Genomic DNA, 23,378 nt, shown 5'->3' on the forward strand with positions numbered 1-23,378 from the left:
AGCTCTGTGAAGGAGCTGAGTGGTTGCTAATTGTGACAAACAAACAAATAAACAAATCCAATCAAATATGAAAAAAAGAAGTGCACTGTTTTGCTTATCAAATGTATCCACCTATCTAAGATCACATAGTCTTACATCTCTGTCTGTTGTAGGTAGACAGGCCAGGATAAAACTGAGAAATGGCTTTGTGTTGAAGTGTGAAAAATTATCCAGCTTGGTTCAGGAATGCCTTGACATGGCAGCAAGATCACAAGCAGATGTTTCCTGCTGATGTTGAAAGTGAAAGCTTTGGGGCTTAATAAGAAAAGGTTCACACTGAACACAGAGTATAGATTGCAGTCATATTCTCATTAAAAGAAATTAATAGATGAAATAGCATGCCTATCTTAACTGTAAAGATAAATATTTATCTGAGCTGAATAGAGCTAGACTTAGGAATAAGAGCGCTGATACGCTTAAGAGCAAAAAAAAGAGTTATCAAGGGCCACAGTTATTCCCTAATATAGGGAATATAAATCCTTACAAAGAACATAAGTTTATAATTACGATAAACGTGAAAAATATTTTCAAAAATGGCTGCTCAAGACCTGAGGACCTATCATGAAATTTGAAGGAGTTATGTTAAATTCATCTTTTGTTGATATTTTCTGTTATAAGTTAATGGTGATGATAATTTAAAAAGCTTAAAAAACCCCTGTGAAATTCAGAAAAAAAATGCATTACACTTTGGGCAAAAATTTGAGGGAAAAAATATTCAATGATTTAATTACCCATCTGGAGAAAGGAGGACCACTGACAGAAGATGAAACTTTGTAATAATGCGCTGTTGCCCACTTACTGTTTGTGTGATTTCTCAGTGTAGCACTCCTGTGATGAGAATACATTACGAGAATTGTGTAATGTTATAAATATGCACAACTTGGCCTAATTACTACAATAGTTGTAAAGAATTTTAGCAAGAGCCGTAAGAGAGCAGAAGTTGGCCAATAGAAGACTATGAGCAGTTCTTGTGAATTATGAATTTGATTTCTTCCTGAATTAATATAGGCATGGACTGAAAGCAAGATCTGTAGTAAATTTGAAAGAGGATATTAATACCTTGAACCCAAGTCTTCCTGGTCTTTGGAATCAGTTGCTCTTGGAAAAGCTAGTCATGCATCTCTCATGGTGCTCAATCCTTCAGTCTGGGTAGCCACTAACATAGGGAAGCTACAAGGCCAGCCATCACCAAAGTTTCCAGCTTTGCAGACCGGTGGGGAAGTGAGGGAGGGGGAGAGAGAGAGTGGTTACACGTGAAAGCAGGTGAGGATGCATGTGCATGCGCTCACCCACTGCTTCTATGACCCAGTTCCAAATGGGCCAAGACTCGGTAATGGGCCAGGACTTAGGGGTTGGGAACCCCTATATTAGGCTATTCTCCTGGGTTTCCTTTTTCTCCTAATTGGCTTGGCTCAGCTCCATTATTTGCTGTCTCTCAATTTGGACCAATGCAGACAGATAGGAGTTTCTGACAAAAAGCTGAGGAAAGCAAAGGCAAGGTGAGGGATAGAAGGCATAATCATGCATAACAGCTCAAATAGCCATATGTTTGGTCAGCTGGACACGGTACATTAGGGATTACCACCCACCTGCCCCCATCCCTGAATTGTTAATAGAACTTAATAGCTAATTTACATTATCCTCTGAACATGGCATATTCTTACTTTCAGCTGTTTTAGAAAGCTGTGGGGAAAATAGTTTGAATCAGCATTACAGGAACACAATAATCATGCCATTTCTGTTTATTGCATTGGAAATGTACACTCATCACACTGGTTTGGTCATGTAAATCACCCCAGAACATTTGAATATTTGTACCAATTTGTTATTACTTCTTTCTGGGTGATTCTGGCATAGACTCATAAACTGCATCAAATTTAAATGGAGGACTGCATGAAAAGATTATGTCATATAATAAAATTTATTTTCCATAGCTTTGATTACCAATGGATACTTTATTATTCTTACTCCCATTTCAATTTTATTCTTATTGTTCTTGTTATATATATATATATATATATATATATATATATATATATATATATATATATATATATATATATATAATAGCAGTAGGAACTGTAAACAAGACTGGGGTCTTAAGTGTACCATATTTTTTTTCCTCTGTGTTTGGCTCCCTTTTTTCCCTCTCAGTACTTTTCCATCAGTGCAAAAGATTTGAACCTCTGTCCATAAATCTTAAGATCGTCCCATGGGGAGTTATGGGAGGATGAAGTGAAGAGGAAGTAGAAGTCAAAGAAAGTTTTAAGTATCTTAAGGTCTCACATCAGGATTGGATTTCTTTTCAGTCTGCCTTACACACTGGACATTTTTATAGAGCCATTCAATCCCAGGATGTAAGAAAGATGACAGGAGGCAGGGCAGGGCTATAATATCAGGAATTGGATCAAATTCCTCTTTTTCCCTTCCTCCTGAGTCTTTTTGCACAACCGTGCTTGGTGACACGATACCTTGCATCTAACCGAATACATTCCGTTGTCCTTAATGGGCAAAACTGTTTTGAGTCCTGCTGTGTTTTTGGAGAACATTTCCTGCACCCTCTAAGGAGAGAGAAATGGATAATCACTTTGGTCAGGCTATGGCTAATTGTCTTCTGATTAGGTCATGCTCACTTGGAATAGGATACTTCATTCTATCATTCTCTTTACTTAACTGTTTTCAGAGCCATTCCTGGATATATCACTGTGTCCTTCTTCTTCAGCAAGTTTGATTTCACTGGAAGCTAGATCAGATTCCAGAAGAAGCCCATGTTCCATTCCTTTCTGACTAGAGCTGGGCTTCTCCTACAAAAGAAATATATGTCTGTGATTATAATTACCACTATGTGTTTGGTAAAACAGCTCCTGAAAGAAGAAATAATTTATTTTGATACATGAAACTTTGCTCTTCCTCTCCCTTGAGTATCTGTATGCTCTTAACCTCCTAATTACAACCATTTGAACTGAAAAATGAGTCAAACTATGCATTTAAAGTTATTGAAAATTGATTACATTTGTTATTATGATGCTATGGTATATGTTGTGCTTCCTGCCTCAAACATGGAATTTTACAGAAGTTTTGAGTGATGTCATTCTCTCTTTGTTCTTTCTGTCATTTTTCCTCCTCTACAACTCACAATCCTTTTAATTGGTAGAACTATAGTAGGCACAGTATAGCAATGTATTGTAGTGTAATGTAGTGTAAGCATCGGTTTAGCCACAAATAGATAAAATATAACATCATGTTTGAAATGGTTTGGAAAGCGTGGTTACCTTTTGCATTTCTATGTAGCTAATCTTGGTTAAGTGTGTTTTCTAAGAGGTAAATTAATTAAAATTGTGTTTATTGATAAATTTATCAGGATTTACTGATAAACTTTGTATAAACAGCTAAATGAAATGTAGAGGTCAAATATAATTGGCAGAGATCTGGAAGATTAGTTAAGAGCTTGTGATTGACAGTGGGAGCCCTGATAAGGCAGGATGAGGTTCCACATTGGCTCCAGGGACATATCAATGGCACTAGACCAAAAAGCTGCTCAAATGTATCACCAGCTCAACTTTAATGAGCATTTTTTGTATGACTACATCTGGATCATATTTTTGTTAATACTTCCCTCACCTTATAACCAAATCTGATTGGCCCTGATATTATGTCATCAGCCCTTCTATTACACAGCTGTCAACTGGATGGTTAAAATCTAAAACCAAGGTACAAAATCATAAGAGCAGGGAATTGTATGCAATCACAGAAACACCAATGGTAGAGAATGGGGAAGCAGTCATCCTTGTCATCTTGCATACTTCTCCATTGAAGTATGTATCCATTGGATACATAAGCATTGAAACAGAGGGAGAAAAATAGACATTTCGCTGCCCTTCACTCATTAAAACATAATTGTCATTCTTGAATAGGAAAAGAGATTCAACATCATCGTATTTCTCGATCTTCAAACAACAAAGTTCAAATAACAGAAACTGAAGCCAGATGCTCAGACATTATGAAACCAGAATGCTACCAATAGGGGTTTTTTTTCAAAGCTGCCTTTAAAATAAAATTATAAAAACTATGCAATCTATGTAGAAGGCAAATTACTGTAGAATGTCAATTGATATCAAAAGTAAACTAAACTCCAATCCTGCAACTGCAGACACTTTTTGTAAGGCATCTAAGGAAATGGTGGGAGATAGTTTCAGCCTTAATTTGCTATTTAAGGATACTCCTTGCTCATTTGTGAGCTTTTTGATCTTTTGTGGGTTATGAAAAATGGCAGCTATATTAGCCACAGACCCAATAAATTGACTGCATGGTTACTTTAAGCTTATTAACAATTCAAGGAGTCTTCTACTCAATCCCAGCTTAATTCTATGGGGCTCTCTGTTTGACATCTACTGTTAAGTGGCTAAGTAGCTCTGCCTGTTGTGACGTTGTGACAAATCCAGATTTCCCTTCCCTGAGACTGTACTGCTAAACAAAGAGCATGCTCAAAAGGAAACATAGCTGAATCTCCATTCCAGGCTAATGTTCCTACTGTATAGTTTAAACCACAGGTGTCAAACTTGATCGCATCACGTGATGTATCGTGACTTATCACAAAATTTTTTGCCTTTGTGGGGCTGGGGTGAGTGTGGCCTGCTCATGACACATCAGCCTGTGGGCTGCCAATTTGACATTCCTGGTTTAAACAAATAAGATAGGAAACACCAGGAAATTGCTTGATTAGATTATTTAAGATGTTAATGATCAGTCTGATATTATCTTCTTCAGATCTGTTCCTATCTTTTCTAAAAATCATGTTTAGTGAATTTAGCTTTGCTTTCAGGCTGTTGAAGATGAGTAAAGGCTGCTGTGAAGTCTTGGGGAATCTCTGTAAATATCACGAGTTTAAGAGTTCTGGTTAGATTTAGTTATCAAAATCTTTATTCCTGTCTTATTTGAAATAGCTACTGGCTCTTACTTGTGAGTCCTCTATTCTGGATTCTTTAATAAAGATACAAAATAGGAAATTAGACTTATTTTGTCTAACCAGAGAGTGGTTTCACCAATGTGCTGTATACATACACACAGAGAGATGGTATACATGAAGCTTGAGAAAAATGACCTGGCTTTCCCTTGAAATTCAACTCTAGATTGAATTTCCTAGATTCTCAGGTGTTTTCATTGAGATTTAGTAATTTTGGTATAAGGTATAAGCAGTGGCCTCATGTCTGCCTCTGAAATGTATATTTTGTATATTTCTACTTTGTACAATCAGAGATGTAGATGCTATTGGGAATGGGAATGGGATTGTCACATCTACCTTCTGTTATTCTGTTATTCTATTCTATTATCGTACAAGATTGTTTTAAGATTGCTGAGTTCAGTCAAGAACATACAGCATGTACTGTATATAATGTGAAATATAAATTCCTTGCTTATAGTGGTGAGGCAATGGCTGGGCTTCTGGATTGTACTAAAAATTTAATACTTAATTTAATATTTAATTTAAATACTAAAACTGGTAATAGATGTGAAAAAATTCAGGATGGAATAGGCGGGAGTATGAAAATAAAGAGAGTACAGCCATTTGTGAAAGAGAAAACTAGACAGGTTTGAGAGAAAGCATAGAGGGAACAGGAAATTCTTTGTGGAAGGATTAGCTATGTTTTGTTTTGTTTAAAAGTGGTCCTTAAAGCCAGGTGAAAGAGAGGAACACTAAGGATCTAGTTGAGAGACACTGAGTGCAAAGGTAAAAAAGGTGAAGAGACAATGGGCAGGTGGTAAAGAAATAAAAAGGCAAGGAGCCAGTTGGCTGGTAACACAATTCACATTCTGTACAATAGCCAGTCATCAGCCAGTTTTACAGACTATCATTAGAAGGAGGATATATCTTTACCTGGCTTTTACTGTATTTTAGATTTACTATACCTGAAATGTTCTCTTTTGACTGTGCTATGTTATCTGGCAGAAATAATTACTGGAGTAAACAATACTTACTTTTATTCCCCGATGGCTTTATGTCAATGAAAATGCCTCCTTGTGTTTTCCAAGTTAGGAAGTCCTTGACTTTTATCACTCCTCTTTGTCAATGCCTTTTGTGCTTCTAATGTTGGAACACTATATTTCCAGAATCTTGGTCACTAAGACTTCACATTTCAAGAAGATTTATAGTTGAATATATATTAAGATAGCTTTTTTCATATTTAGCATTAAATGCTTCTTGCCTCTGTTCGACAGCAGAATGCTTGTGCAGCCATGCAGATTTGGCATGCTGATTTCATGGCTATTTCTAGGTTACCCAGGCAATCCAACTATTATACAGAAAGCTGATTCATATTGAGCTGGTAACTTTCGTACGCGCAGAAGTTTTTTCATTTAAATGTATTGCAGAGATATCAGCAGGAGTTAGGGACATGCTGCTATCAAATGCCAACCTTACTATGATTCTGTCTTTCCCAACTTGTAAATTCTTCACTCCCGTAGTGCAGGCTTTAATTTCTCATTATTATTGCTTTAAAAATACCGATATTTACTATACGCTGCTCATTTGCTACTAAAATAGCATTAGAGCAGCAACTGCCAATTACCTTCCAGGCAGGGCAGCACACAAATCCTTCCATTAGCTTCTCTGAAGCCAAGGTTCAGAGCAAAGCTCTAAATAGGCTGTAATCGAAGAATACAGCAGGGGTGGGTAGCTATTCACAGCCTCCAGGTTGATGGCTGCTGTCTGAAGCCTGGGAATTAAAGTCGTCATGCTCAAAGCTTGTGTCCCAGTGGTTGTGTCATGACAGAAATGGATAACTGTCCCACTTTAGGAAGAGAGAAGGGGTTCAAATCAAAGTATGTGCATTTCTAAGCTACATTCCAATCAATATATGGCCAAATCTCTGGAACAACACCTCTGCTTAAAAAGTGTGGCCTGCATGCTCGTAAGTACCTTTTTTGTTATTTTTAGAGCTCCTCTTATGTGGATTAAGCAACAAATTTTGGAGCTCCTTTCTGGAGGACAACAGTTTTTAAATGTGGAAAATTGAAGGGGAAATTTTAAGGCACTCATTTACCTCTTAACTCTATCCCCACAAGTCCTGGCCCTTTTCCCATTTGGATTGGGCTATGACAGCTAACACAAAGTCTAGCACAATCTTCAGCCTAACTGAATTGTGCCTCCCTGGTTTTTGCCCGATTCCAAGATTCCAATTGCTTAATATTCCATCAAGGTTTATTGTTATCAAAGTCCAGTTCAAAACAAGGCAGTGCAATTGTTTTTAAAGCTTTCTAAAGCTTTCCCTTTAAAACATAATTAAAGCTAGGTTTAGACATGGTTCTAAAGGGATCTTACTAGGTTCTGTAGGAAATTGTAAATCTGATTGCAAAAAAGGCAAAAATGTGTTCTCAAATGAAGATGGACTCCATTCCTAGGTATCAAACATTCTTGTTTCTTAGACTAATGTTTCTTACGCTTATGTGCATGTCTGTCCATCCTAATTTGAGAACCAAAGCAGTAGAAACCTCAAGGCTGAGGAGAGTAGAGGCTGATTTTGATCTGTCTGTGAATCTGATAAAAAAATAACTCAAAACAATTAACAGATAGCTAACAAAGAGGATACCTCCTTGCAAACCAGAAGGGAGGAGATCATCTTTTTTGCTGGGAATGTACTGTAAGATGAGCAAGTTCTATGCCACCATATAGAAGCATTCCCCCCCTCCCGAATTACATTGTTAGTGATCAAGCTTCACCAACTCTACCATGGGGGGGGGGGTTGAATTTCAGCCTTGGGGGTCTTGCTCTGTGCCTCTCTCTGATTATTTATATGGAAGAGGAAACAAGTTGCCTAATACCGGTATAATTTCTAGTAAGCATAGTCCTACCGTAATTCAATATATTCTAGCTGTTTACCCTAATGTGTTGAGGAGTAAGAAAGATAGCAAGCATTAAATACTGTTATAAATAGTCTTCAGTGTACAACTCTAATGGAACCTGCCATTACAATTGTAATTCAAGATGGTGGCAAAGCAGCTCATCACGTGACTGAAACCAATTTTAAAATCTTTTTTTTTTTTTTGCAGCAATTGTTACATGAACGCCTCAGGTGTTAAGTGAACTGTTGTTTGCTGTCGGTGTTTTTGCCAAAACCTAGAAGCAAATGCCAGTTTTCAGCAAAAGAGTAAATATTGTGGTCATGTGACCTTGGGATGCTGCACATGGTCGTAATTGTGAGCCCAAAATACAATTATGTGACCGTGGGGGAAATGGCCTTTAGAACTGGGTCATAATTACTTTTTGGGGGGGAGGGTGTATCTATTGAAACTTTGATCACTAAATGACTGGTCAGAAGTTGAGAACTATCTGTAATCCAGTTGGGGATTGGTATTTTTTTTCTAAAACACCAAAATCTACTGGCTAAGAGTGTAGCAGACAGTAAGGCAGCCACTAACAGGCTGCCACCACTGACCAAAATGTCCCCCCCCCAATCCTTCACCCAACCTCTTATGTGTAGGATATGTTGACTGCCTTTAATTGATTTGTAAGAATAATAAAGGCAGAATGCAAATAAATAAATAATGAGGAATCTGATATCTGACTGTCTTTTTTAAAAAAAGTCTTTTATGATTTTTTTTTAAAAATATGTGTTCTGGCATAAACTATAGTTAGCTACACTGTCACACCTTCAGCTATAAACCATGATTACAGACCCTAGTGAGTAGATTCACTGAACATTGTCATCCAAAGTTAAGCCAATCATGTAAAGTATCCCTTCTCCAGACCTGATAGGAGGCAGAGCAATTATTCCAATAGTAAAGGAGCAGTGTGTTGTGGTTAGGCATTTCTACAGCCTCCCACACTACCATGGTATTGAAAACAGTAGTAATGTGGGATAAATACATGCTGTTAGCTACCTCCCAGGGCTGTGCTAGGGCTCTGTGGCTCTGCCTAGCATTATCACTGCAGAGTGCCTAATTGTTCATTAGATTGGCCTATTGAAGTAGAGCACACCTGCTGGGGATGAGTAAATCCAGCTCTATTTGTAGACACAGTACCCTAAATAAGCTAGCGAAGCTTAGGTAAATAGATGCCAAGATGGTAAATAAGCCTCTTAACTCCAGTGGCTGTTTGCTGGTGGAACAAAAACACAGGGTAATTCGAAAAACAAAGTCTGTGCCTCAAGCTCTCCTGGGGAAAAGAGCAGCGGGCCTGATAGCATCTCTGGATTGATGCTCTGGTAGAAAAGAGAGAGGCTGACTCAGAGAAGCAGATGGCTAGGGTGAAGAAGAGACAGGAAGGATTCAGTATGCAGAATGGCAAGAAAAGTCTCCTGCCTGTATCATACATAACATTAAGTCTCCTGCCTGAATCATACGTAACATTAAGCCATGTGGTAGTTTGTTTGTCTTTGTCTTGGCACTGTGTACAAATATATCCATATTGTTAATAATAATGAGTTGTATGTGAAAATGTCTAGCCTAGGCTTGCTGACTTCTCTCACTTCATTTGAGAGAAAGAATATCCTACATTTATCCCCATTGCCAGCAGCATTTCCATCAACAGGCATTTTTCAGTTTCACCCAGAGGATTTGGGACCCATACCTCAATTCCAATGCTCTGAGCCACAGAGATTGCTGGTAGAAGGAGGATGTTCAAGCTAGGATACTAACATAAAACTTGGTGCTGGGAACCACTACAGAGCCAAATGCATAATGTAACCTGATATATAGACCCCAATATCTAGGTTGCTCCAGCAGAGCACACTACTGCAGCTATTAAAAATCAACTTCAGACTTTCCTGTTCTTATAATATCAGCTATGTTCTGCAACTTAAGTCTCCTGCCAGAACCAAAAGATTGGGCCCAAAAGTTTAGGATCTGTCCTTTGCAAGCACAAATGTGCTAATGCTGCTTCCCAACCTTTGCAAAAGGTAGACTGGGTTTCCCAGTGCTTGAGGCATGGTTGCCAGATAATTGCAAATGCTCCTGAAATAACATTGCAAATCTTCCTGAGATAACATGAGGTGTTTTGAACAAACAAAAGTGATAGGTTAGGATGCCAAGCAAATTCACACAATTACATCCAATCATCTAGCAATTTCTGTGGAAGATGAATTACTATAGTGGGGGAAGGAGCTGCATCATCAAAACGTCTTCCATTATTCTTTTACACTTATATTGAATATATGGTTTGAGTTCATCTGATGTAATCCAACTTTGACGAAACATGGTGTGGTTCCTTTGCACAGTGCCCAGTGGCCAACATCCTGATAACCTACTTTCGTTGATTTTTGCTGGATAGATGAATAAGGATGAATTCTCTGTTCTATCATATAAAAATATTTATTGTTCCAAAGTATTTTGCTTGGTGAGTAAAAAATGTTATTGTTCCAAAGTATTTTGCTTTGTACCAAAGAAGTTAACTTGAGGTTACTGGATTTAGATCTTCTTGAATAGGGGTGATGTATTCCTTAGATGAGAAAATAGTCATGTGAAAAGAACTGCTCTATTTTTTTGAGAGCAGAGCTTTTTTTTGCCTCTGTCTGAAAAACAAACTGCACTCCTTGACTGAACATTAGAAAGCAACATGCAGAGTGGACTTACAAGTCATGCTTGGAGAACATGAAGGTGCTAAGGAGCCTTTTTTTTTTTTTGTGAGAAATGTCCCCTTAAGGGTGAGCCTTCCCACAATGGCCTGGTGCTTTCATTCATTATGCACATCTCTTTCCCCTGGCCTTCATTACTCACCTGCTATCTTATGTCATTAAGATATCAAGTTCATTTAGGTACATCCACATTGGCAGTTTAATTATGTCTGAGCATCGGTCCGTATTTTATTCATGGGCTAACCCATGGTGGTTGTCAGACATCAGGCTCAGGAGATAAAGGCAGAGTGGCTGTAGAATGCTAATGCCCTGCTAGGTCTTCTCTGCCAAGTCACGTCCTGGTTATTATTGCCCACCTGATTATTTCATTCATTAACACCACATACATCAGCTCTCTTTGCCCTGGATTATTGTGTACATTCATCTTCTGATAAACAATTACATGACAAGGTTGAGAAAGGAGGGACAGGGAGAAAGAATGCCCTGATGGGATTTGCCTGCTTTGGGTCAGGGATAAAATGCTGAGCACAGAATACCCTGCCACAATTGGTTCATTAATCAAATGAGGGACTGTGCAGCATCACATGTACCATGGGTTCCTAAATAACGCACTTGGCCAGGTTTTATTGTGTTGGGCTGGTGGCTTAGTTGAGATGGAAGGGAGGATATTTACAATTTGTTGAAACTTGGAACAAGGGAGGAGATCCCAGTGACAAACTTTGCAAAATATTCCCCAATGGGGGAAAAAAGAAGGACACAATTTCTTGCAATTCTATCCCCCATCCCCCCCACATAATTGGAGAGAGAATTCTTTAAGAAAAGAGCAAATTTACTTCACATCAACCAATTTGTTTTGATTTTTGTTTTTTAAAATCTAGGTTTTAAGGAATCCATGCCTGCCTGCCTGCCTACCTGCCTGCCTGCCTGCCTGCCTGCCTGCCTGCCTGCCTGCCTGCCTGCCTGCCTGCCTGCCTGCCTGCCTGCCTACCTACCTACCTACCTACCTACCTACCTACCTACCTACCTACCTACCTACCTACCTATCTATCTATCTATCTATCTATCTATCTATCTATCTATCTATCTATCTATCTATCTATCTAATCTTAATGGAGGAAAATGTATTTAGCTCTTCTGTGTCATCTGCGATTTGGGATGATGAATCTATCCATTTCAATTCATCCCCATTCTCATTTTATCAGCAACCAAGTTCTGCTTAGTCTAGTTACCACACCAGTTTAGATCTTTCCAAAAATTCATATGCATTTTCGTGAATGCTTGCAACATATGCACTCAGCATCCATGCTTCTTAACCTTTCAGCAAGGAGTACCCCCAATGCATTTTTGTATGCATGCTACTCTGAATGTATGAATTTTTTATTCAAACATTTCTGTAATATGTGCAATTACATATGCACTTGAGAAATGCACTGGTGCCATTTGTATGGCATTGCACTGCAGCATTCTGAGAACTCAGGATTCCATGAGTCTGTATATTCTAGTCCTTCTTTTCATTCAGTACTATATGTGTGTTTGTTTCAAAGCCTCTGCCCTTTTGGGTTTAAGGTGTCCCTTTTCGTGGCTTAAATAAATAAATAAATATACAGAAACAAACATGGGCACACAAAGGTGAAATAACAGGAACAGAGGTATGAAGAATGACTTCAGGAATATGAATGGGCCTGATATTTGTAGCCCAAGTTCAGAAGCTGTAATATAAATAAAGAATTTCTCCCCTGCTTTACAATAATAGAATGTATAGTATTCAAGAGTCTATAAAGAAGTCATATTTGAGAATAATGATATTCTCTAAGGGGGTCTCATGTGCTATAAATATGTCCTTTTTGATGAGACTGAGGGAACAAATGACAAATATTTGGCAATAAACAGTGCAGTTAAAATTATATTTTGGAGGAGAAGGAAGAAGAGGAACAAAATTTAGTTTTGGGTGGTCTAAACAGTCTGAGGAGCCACAAAGCAAATGCTCTGAATCACTTTCACAAAATAAAAATGGATGAAAGATGACTAATAATAATCTGTGGCTTCCACGCCATCTCCATAGAACTGTAGAGAAAACCCAATCCTACCCAGAACCTCTTGGCATAGTACATAAAAAAAATGTGGCAGGATCACAACATACTTTTGAAACTTTTACTTCTGTAAAAAATCATTCACTGAGAAAACATGACACTTGGCTCTATTTTTTTCTCTCCCTTTTTAAATGTGGATTTGGGTACATTGATACAGATTCAGATTAATTTTGCATCTGGCGGTAGTCTCTTTGTCTCAGCCCCTATGGAAAATAAATGAAATTATTCAAATTTATAGCAATAGCACTTAGACTTATTATATATCACTTCATAGTTGCTTTACAGCATTCTCTAAGCGCTATACAGCATCAGCATCTTGCCCTCAACAACCTGGGTCCTCATTTTACTGACCTCAAAAGGATGGAAGGCTGAGTCAACCTTGAGCCAGGAAGATTCGAACTACCAAACTGCTAACAGCCAGCAGTCAGCAGAATTAACATGCAGTACTGCATTCTAACCACTGCATCTCCAGGACTCTTTATCAGCATTATGTGTGGGACAAAAAAAGCCCTGCTATCACTCTTTATTTATTTATTTATGAAACTTATATACCGCTTTAAGTGCAAGCACTCTCTAAGCAGTGTACACTAGTAAGCAATGTATATATATATTTACATTGCCCCCAACAATCTGGGTCCTCATTTTACCTACCCCGGAAGGATGGAAGGCTGAGTCAACCTTGAACTGGTGAGATTTGAACCGCTGACCTGCTGAACACAGTCAGCTAAAGTGGCCTGCAGTACTGCACTCTAACTGCTGCACCACCTCGACTCTTGTTGTTCTTGTTGTTATTATTATTGTTACACAGTCAGCCAGATATTCAGACTGGGTTTGGCATTTTTGTCTACCTATTGAGTATTTACCAAGGACTTGAGATAGGCAGATCTGGATGTTTAATGGTGTTACAGATATTGTCCGCAGGATGGAAGCTGTTCCAAGTAAAGTTGCCTTTTGCAATTGACTGCTGGCAAATTTGACAATGCCAATGGTATTCAAGTGATGCTCCAGTTGTTTTAGGATTGCACCCAAGGTGCCTATTACTATTGGTACTACCCTTGCTTGCCTTGCCACAATCTTTCTATTTCTATTTGTAGGTCTTTGTATTTTGTTATCTTCTCCAGTTCTTTCTTGTCTATTCTGTTGTCTCCAGGCACTGCCATGGCCACTATCCAGACTTTTTTGTCTTTCTTATCAGCAGTTGTTAAGTCCGGGGTGTTATGTTGCAGGTGCTTGTCTGTTTGAATTCTAAAGTCCCAGAGCAATTTAACTTTTTCATTTTCATTTTCTCTATTTTATGGTCCCACCAGTTCTTACTTGAAGGCAAATGATATTTTTTGCAGATGATGATGATGATGATGATGATTATATTGAGTGCTGGCATCTTTCCTCTACAATACTGCATTCTTTGAAGAATCTTATTTAAATTTCCCCAAAGCCTGGTTAGAAATCATCATTAGGATCCTTTCAGGACATATTGAAGAATTCTTTGTGAGCCATTTGGTGCTTGAGATCAGTGTTACCTTTTCCTCTGTGGAAGATATCTCCAAGTTCCAGGAAGGCCCCGGTTGTCTTTAGCACCCGGAGGAAAAAATCGAAGGAAAAGCTTCAATTACTTGCATGAAAAATGAGTTGCCTAAGAGGAGGCCTCTCCACCAGCCAGCAGGGCTTGTTTTTAAAACTGAATTATAGAGGCAATTCTGTCTCCTCAGCCTCCACCCTACCCCGCCTCGTTCCTTTGTAGAGACAAATGCATTAATTTTTCTCAAAATAGACAAGAAGAAAACAGAGGGAAAATAAGATAATAAGAGTTTCTGAAGTGATTTATATGCCTTGGTGAAAAATAATGCAGACTAGAACGGCTAACGTTTTAGTACCTTTTGGGGGGGCCATGGAGGGGTGAAGAAAGGGAAGCATGGCAAACCTCCAGCTGCCTAAATAACATTGTTGTTCTGCACATAGGTTATCTTTGTAATGTACTTCTCCTTCCCCTGTACTCTTTGGGCAAGTACACTAATTGCAGGCATTCAATAGACCTGTGTATGTTTTCATCAATTAGCATCCTTTGCTTTGCAGCCATTTACTGTTTCATACTAATGGTATCCAGAGTTTGGAGATAATTTCTGGATGAGCAAGGAACAGCTCAACACATTAAACAGAAGGTAGAAGAAGACAGTGAAACAATCACTGCATGTTTATTATGTGATAAGATCCCTTTGACCCAAAGGGTGGTTAATAATAAAAGGATAAAATAGCAATCCATAGGAGAACAGGGCACCTTCAGGCCACATAACATAGTTAGAAATGGCTTCCCATCAGCTCAGATCAAACACCCACTGAAAAAGGAGAGGAAACCAGCAGCCCTGATTTCTGGGGATTCTGGATAATGGCAGGGCAACAGCAGACAACGGCTGTTTTTTTTTAAAAAACTCATGTCCCATTTAGGTATTGCAAGGAAACTTAAACAAGCTCTCTCTTTTTGCACTTATGGGGTGCAGAAACATTTCAAGTAAGGCAGTCCCTAATCTAATCTGTGCTGCACCATGTAGAACTTTATAAATAATAAGCAGTACTTGGAACTGTACTAGCAACCGGTGTAGCTGTGAGAGTGAGTTCTCTTCACAGGTAATGAAAAACAAACTGATAGCAAATTAGACTGTTTCAGAACAAAGCACAGATTGGGATTTTCCTTCCCATACAAAAGAGAGAATCTATTATGTAGCACTAACCCTCAACCCTAACTCTTACCCCAACCCTGCTCAGAGAAGAGTAGAGTCACCATAAAATGGTGCCTATAAATCCCAGCTTCTCCAAGAGAGGTACACTACTGTTCTTTGAAACTCCACCTTCAAGAGAGATTGATTACCTTTGTAATCTACCTACATGCCCACTCCTTGATTCTAGTCACCTGAAAAAGCCAGATTGAGTATGGATCACATCAGCCTGCAGGCATTTCATTACTCTGGTTCTTCTCCCAAAGGTGACCATGAACAAAACCACTGGGAAATCTGTGGACCTGGGCACATCTGTGGACTTGGGTGCCATCACATTTACTATAAGGTTTTGACCACCATTCCTCTTGATATAATTTTACTTGCTTTACTCTTCATTGAATACTTGGGAGCCATCCAGTATCCACTAATGAAGAAGCTTCAAAGGAGTTCTTTTTTCTAACCTTTTAGTTCTATCTTTATATCAGAAATTTACTATGCCCAGGTGAATGGCAACCTGTCTATCAAATCATCAACAATACTCTGCAGCCTTAAGATGAGAACAAACCATCTTAACAAGTTCATCCTTGCAGATGTTCCTGAGGCCTACAATCTGCAGAATTTCCTTTGGAGAGAGATGGGCAGCTATATAAATTTGATTAATAAATAAAATAAATAAATCTACAACCTGACCAGAAATGTGAACTGACAATAGGAAAGAACTGTGGTCATTCTCTTTCATTTAAATATGAGCCAGCAGTGTGCTGCAGCTGCCAAAAAAGCCAATATAGTTCTAGGCTGCATTAACAGAGGGATAGAATGAAGATCACGTGAAGTGTTAATACCACTTTACAATGCCTTGGTAAGGCCACACTTGGAATACTGCATCCAGTTTTGGTCACCACGATGTAAAAAAGATGTTGAGACTCTAGAAAGAGTACAGAGAAGAGCAACAAAGATGATTAGGGGTCTGGAGGCTAAAACATATAAAGAACAGTGCTGGAATTGGGTATGTCTAGTTTAATGAAGAGAAGGACAAGGGGGGACATGATAGCAGTGTTCCAATGTCTCAGGGGCTGCCACAAAGAAGAGGGAGTCAAGCTATTCTCCAAAGCACCTGAAGGCAGGACAAGAAGCAATGGATGGAAATTAACCAAAGAGAGAAGCAACCTAGAACTAAGGAGAAACTTCCTGACAGTTAGAACAATTAATCAGTGGAACAACCTGCCTCCAGAAGCTGTGAATGCTCCAACACTGGAAGTTTTTAAGAAGAGACTGGATAGCCATTTGTCTGAAATGGTATAGGGTTTCCTGCTTGAGCAGAGGGTTGGACTAGATGACCTCCAAGATCCGTTCCATCATCATCATCATCATCATCATCATCATCATCATCATTTTCAAATTTAATATCCTGTAAACTAAAGACCAGAGCAGCTAGATGACTGCATATTTACTGTAGGTTGGAACTGATATTACCTAAGATACATCATGGTGACTGGTAATTTGGGGGGGGGGCGGGATATGATCGGACATGCTGTATGATTGTATTATTTCATTGTTTTATTGTTAGATGATTGTTTTAATTTTGTACGCCGCCCTGAGTCCTTTGGGATTGGGCGGCATATAAATAAAATTAAATAAATAAATAAATAAATAAATTCACACAAACACTTAAGACATTCCTCAGTACCAAAAGAATGGGAAATTCCAATAGCAGCTTTGCAATGGTTATTTTTCCAATAGCCCAGTTGCACATACAGACAGTTGCAATAGTGCAATGGTACAGACATTGGTACATGGTACAGACAGTCATCTATAGTGCAATGGTACTAGTCACTTTCAAAGTCTCAGAAATGAGCACAACAATACCTCCTCTCCATTTTTGACATGGAAAAAATCTGGGATAACTTCCCTACCTTTGCCAAACTAGATTTCAATAATACAGGACTGCACGTTCATCCAAAACTGGATGGATGTGGTCCTTGGACCTGGAATTTACCAGCACAACCTGCCTGATAGGCACCCAATAATCTACTGAGTCCATTGGTGGGAACTATTGGGTTAGAAAAAGGAATCTGCAACAAGCTGCTTGTCCCCTTCTCTAATGATCTCTTGTGTTTCCCTTCCTCTATCAGCCACTGTCTCAATGAGAGCTATAATTTATTTGCCTCCAGCTCTCCTCTCCTCTCCTCTCCTCTCCTCTCCTCTCCTCTCCTCTCCTCTCCTCTCTTCTCTGGCATCTTGGTAAGTTTCTTTGCTCTATTAACTCTATAGGCTGCAGTGTATCCAACCTAACCTGACACTCACACTATCCTTTCCAGCTGTGCTTCATTGTGGGAGCCTTTTATACCTCCCTTTTTTCACTACTTCCACCTGTATAATTTTTGTTTTGTTTTTCTTTTGAAGAAGTGGGGGGGGGGGCTTTGTGAGAGAGCTACTTCAATTTACAGATGTAGCACCTGCACAGATTACTTAAAATCATAACAATACCCCTCCCCCAAATTAAAACTTGTTGAGTTTAATTTTTTCCTATTCATTTAATTTTTATTATTGAAAAATTAATGTAGCACATTCAATGTGACAATTGCTAATTAGTTTGAGTAATAAATGTTTTTAAATAGCTATGCTTAAATAATCACATTATTTTAATGAGTAAATAAAAGGGGGTTTTGAGTTATTGCAAATGGGAATTAAAAAAAATCTTTCCTTGAGAATTTGACACACAAATTAGTGTGATGGGAAGAGGCTGAGATCAACCAAATGGAGATTGAATGTGTAGGACTTTGGATTTATACACTGGAGGAAAGAACTAGTATGTTTACAAATATACACATTCTTTATGTGCCATTGGCTGCAGTATTGCACTTCCTGCTCCCATTTCTGGTTACCCCCCTCAGCACAAAAAACACACTTGACCCTAAACTTCTTTTATTCACAGTAACAGAAGGCAAGAGTTTGGGCCCAGTGGGTATATCTGAAATTAAACTAAATAAATCTCAAATTATGAGCACATTTCCAGGGACTGAGAAGTTTGTACAGCCGTGAATGGATGAGCTGGAATTTGAAGTTTTAAGATGTAATTGGCAAGGAAAAAAAAATAGTTATATATTTGGAAATGCTGAGTTTTGATGATGCAGAAATATACTGATTAGAATATAAAATAAAGAGCTTCATTTATTTTTTCCCCCTGATGCTACTATATAGAGAACAAAAATGACTCTTGAGTTTAGGAAATAAACCAAAGCTCTCCTGGGTTGAATTTACAATGAATTATGAGTTTATCACTGATTTAATTCAATTAAAAGTACCATTAATGCTCTGGGCTTGACATGGTACAGCCTCTAGAAAAGAAAATACAGAGAGATGATATGGAGATATTCAAATTAGCGGAGGGGAGGAATCATGGACATTCTGGACTGTGGTTAAGATGACCCTCATGTCATAGGAATGAACTTACGGGTTTTTCTTTGCACAAACCACGGCTTGTCCTATACAGGTGTTCCTCGACTTTTGATCACAGTTGACCCCAAAATTTCTGTTAAGTGAGAGAGTTGTTAATTGAGTTTTGCTCCATTTTATGACCTGTCTTGCCACAGCTGTTAAGTGAATCACTCAGGTGTTAAGTTAATAATACAGTTGTAAAGTGAATCTGACTTCTCCATTGAACTTTGCTTGTCAAACTTGATAAAAGGTGATGACATGACCCTGGGGCATTGCAACTGTAATAATAATGATAATAGTAATAATAATAATAATAATAATAATAATAATAATAATAATAATAATAATAGTAATAGTAATAATAAAGTTGGAAGGGACCTTGGAAGTCATCAAGTCCAACCCCCTGCTCAGGAAGGTAACCTTACCCCATTTCGGACAAATGGCTGTCCAGTTTTTTTCTTAAAAACTTCCAGTGTTGGAGCATTCACCTCTTCTGGAGGCAGGTTGTTCAACTGGTTAATTGTTCTGTCAGGAAGTTTCTCCTTAGTTCTAGGTTGCTTCTCTCTTTGGTTAGTTTTCATCCATTGCTTCTTGCCCTGCCTTCAGGCGCTTTGGAAAATGATCTTGATTCTATCCCTCTGTTAATGCAGCCTAGCACTGTGTTGGCTTTTTTGGCAGCTGCAGCACACTGCTGGCTCATATTTAAATGACTGTCCCATAGGACTCCAAGATCCTTCTCACAGTTACTACTATTGAGCAAGGTACCCCCTATACTATACCTGTACATTTGGTTTTTCTTGCCTAAATGTAGAACCTTACTTTTTTCACCATTGAATTTCATTTTGTTAGAAAGTGCCCAGTGTTCAAGTCTGTCCATATCTTTCTGTATCCTAAGGCTGTCTTCTGGAGTGTTGGCTATTCCTTCCAGCTTGGTGTGGTCTGCAAATTTGATGAGTTCCCCATCTATCCCCTCATCCACATCATTGATGAAGATGTTGAAGAGCACTGGGCACAGAACAGAGCCTTGGGGCACCCCACTACACACTTCCCTCCATGTAGATGTGGTTCCGTTGAGGACCACACGCTGAGTACGGCCGGTCAGCCAGCTACGGATCCATCTGGTGGTGATGCTGTCTAACCCGCATTTTTCTATCTTATCAAGTAGTAGGTTGTGATCTACTTTGTCAAATGCCTTACTGAAGTCCAAGTAAATTATATCCACAGCATTCCTCTGGCCCACTAATTTTGTCACTTGGTCAAAGAATGCAATAAGATTTGTCTGGCATGATCTGTTTTTGACAAACCCATGTTGGCTTTTAGTAATGACTTTGTTTGCCTCTAGGTGTTCGCTGATTCGTTGTTTGATTATCTTTTCCAGAATCTTCCTAGGTATTGAGGTCAGGCTGATAGGTCTGTAATTTCCTCGGTCCATTTTTTTTCCTTTTTTGAAGATGGGAACTACATCAGCTCTTTTCCAGTCCTTTGGTAGTTCCCAGTGCTCCAGGATCTTTGAAAAATATAGTTCAATGGTTCTGAGATCACATCTGCCAGTTCCTTGAGAACTTTGGGGTATAATCCATCTGGTCCTGGTGATTTGAACCGTCTAGGCTGGAGAGGTGCTCACTTACCATTTTCTTGCCTATCTTAGCTTGTATTTCTATTCTGTTTTTTATGTTACTGTTTTTGATAGGTTGGTCTGTTTTTTCCCTTTGTGTAAAGACAGATGCGAAAAACGAGTTAAATAGTCCTGCTTGCTCCCTGTTGCTTGTCACCTTATTGCCACTTTCCCCCACTAATAGACCAATTGTTTCCTTCACTTTTTTCTTGTTTCTTACATGTTGAAAGAAGCTTTTTTTGTTATTTTTGACTTTGGTCGCAAGCCTTACTTCATTTTGAGCCTTAGCTTTCCTCACTTCATCTTTGCAGGCTCGGGCTATTTGCTGATATTCTGACTTAGTTGTGTGTCCCTCTTTCCACTTTCTATACTTGTCCTTTTTGTCTTTCAATTTATCAGAGAGTTCTTTATGAAGCCATGCTGGTTTCTTTTGAGAACTGTTATTTTTCCTATTTGTTGGTATTGTGCTAGACTGGGCTTTTATTATCTCACTTTTCAAAATTTCCCAAGCTTCTTGAGTTGTTTTCCCCTGGAGGATTCTCATCCATGGAATCCTTCCCAAAGCCTCTCTAAGTTTATTGAAATTAGCTCTCTTGAAGTCCAAGACTCTAGTTTGACTGTGTTCTATTGCTTGTGCTTCCATAATGTTGAATTCCAATATTGCATGATCACTTCCTCCCAAGGTTCCTATGGCTTCAACACCTTCTATCATTTTATCTCTGTTAGTGAGAATTAGATCCAAAATGGCTAATCCCCTAGTTCCCTTCTCTACTTTTTGGGAGACAAAGTTGTCTGCTAGGTTTGCCAGGAATCTGTTTGATCTTCCACTTGGTGCAGAGTCTGTCTCCCAGTTGATGTCATAAATATGAACCAGTTGCCAAGCTGGTTTTGCTCATGTGACCACATGCAATGGTTGTAAAGTATGAAAAACAGTCATAAGTTGCTTTTTTTCATTGATGTTGTAACTTTGAATGGTCACTAAACAAATGGTTGTAAGTCATGGACTACCTGTACATAAGAAGACCATTCCACTGAGCACACTGAGAATTCAGCAAGCAAAGGAGTGGGTCTCACTCAAAAGTAAATTCCCTTTTGTTTAGTGAAGCTTTATTCTGAAAAATAGTAGATGCACACAATCTTATATAGAAACAAATCCCATGAAGACAGACATCCAGAGTAGACATCATCCCACACATTTTTCTCACAGGTCTCACTAACTAAAGGCATTATTAACCAAAGATGTTTAGCTTTTCCCATGCTGCTATGAAGGAAAGACTATTGATGAGACATCACATTTACATTCCACAAATGTAGGACTTTTAGTTTTGCTGTGGACCAATTTAAGTGACAAGGAAGAAAATGATCTAATAGAACAGAGATGGTTCCATGGTTTCAAGAGAATATGAGCATATAGAGTAGAGCTACTGGACTACAATTCATCATTAGAGAACTAGTTTCATGTAGCGGTTAAAGATACCATTTTAGAAAATCTTATCAAGAAAACTGCAGATATTTATCCAGGCAATCGCCAGAAATCAACATTAACTGAAAGGAACCAAAAATATAAACTAAATAAAATAATAAAATAAAATAAAAAATAATAAAAGAAAATAAAAAATAATAAAAGAAAAGAAAAAATAATAAAAGAAAAGAAAAAATAATAAAAGAAAAGAAAAAATAATAAAAGAAAAGAAAAGAAAAGAGAGAGGGGGGGGGGAGAGAGGGAGGGAGAGAGAGTACCAAACTAGTTTTGTTTTAACTAAAAGAAAATAAATATGGCTGAATGCCACTAATGTGTTTCCTAAACCAATAGAGGTAGCAAGGCTTTATATGACTTCTATTCCAAGTCATTTTTTATTTGATCCTCCTCTCCTGTCCCCTCCTCTGTCATCTTGGTCGGTTTCTGTAGCAAGGTAATCCTCGACTTATAATTAGTTTGTTTAGTGACCATTCAAAGCTACAATGGCTCTGAAAAAAGTGAGTTATGACCGGTTTTTCACACTTATGACAGTTGCAGCATCCCCACAGTCACGCAATCAAAATTCAAATGCTTGATAGCTGACTCATATTTTTGTTGGTTGCGTTATCCTGCAGTCATGTGATCCCCTTTTGCAACCTTCTGACAAGCAAAGCCAGATTCACTTAACCACCATGTTACTAACTTAACAGCCACACCATTCATTTAACAACGGTGGTAAGAAAAGTCATAAAATGGGGCAAAACTCACTTAACAGCTGTCTCACTTAGCAACAGAAATTTGGGGCTCAATTGTGGTCATAAATTGAGGACATCTGTATATGACTTTTATTTTTTTATTTACTCCTCTTCTCCTCTCCTCTTTCCCCCTCCCTTCCCTTCCCCTCCCTTCCCCTCCCCTGTAAACAGCATTTACAGGAAAAACTACATATTTGGTGACATGCTATAAATCCAGCATTGTGTCTTTTTGTCTGGAAGTCTTACCTAAAAATATAAGTTGTGGCATTTGGGTAATCAAGCCACAATGCCTTTTTCATCATTTGTCTCCATTTCTCCTCCATAGATGCCCATCTGACCTCTTCTTTGCAGCCCCAACTTTGTAATGCGAATGCTACTGACACATCTGATCACAGAAACAGTTACTTAAGTGCTGATTCATAAAGCTTGTTGAATAAGAAACTGTCTGATTGAACAGACCAACTTCCTGAATGGACATAATTAAAACCTAAGGAGATTTTTTTCACAGATTCATGGGTTTTCAGAAGCTAAAATTTGCATATTAATAAGAGCCTGTTCAAACTGATTGGCTTAATGTGTTTGGAATAAGTATAATTAAATGTCACGGGAGATATATTATAAAGTAATGAAGCTGGAAGTAATTTATCAGAAATTGAACTAAGACAAAGGCATTTCACACAATAAACAGTATGTGAACCTTCTT

General features: G+C 38.4%; 1 protein-coding gene across 1 annotated transcript in view; it reads left to right on the plus strand.

The window, feature by feature from the left end:
- Positions 1-23,378, plus strand: part of LOC120306620 (heparan sulfate glucosamine 3-O-sulfotransferase 3A1-like) — an 89,070-nt gene that overhangs the window by 27,614 nt on the left and 38,078 nt on the right. The window lies entirely within an intron of this gene.

This window comes from Crotalus tigris, unplaced genomic scaffold (assembly GCF_016545835.1).
Source record: "Crotalus tigris isolate CLP2741 ecotype Arizona unplaced genomic scaffold, ASM1654583v1 scf7180000017742.2353718, whole genome shotgun sequence".
Taxonomy (NCBI): Eukaryota; Metazoa; Chordata; class Lepidosauria; order Squamata; family Viperidae; genus Crotalus; species Crotalus tigris.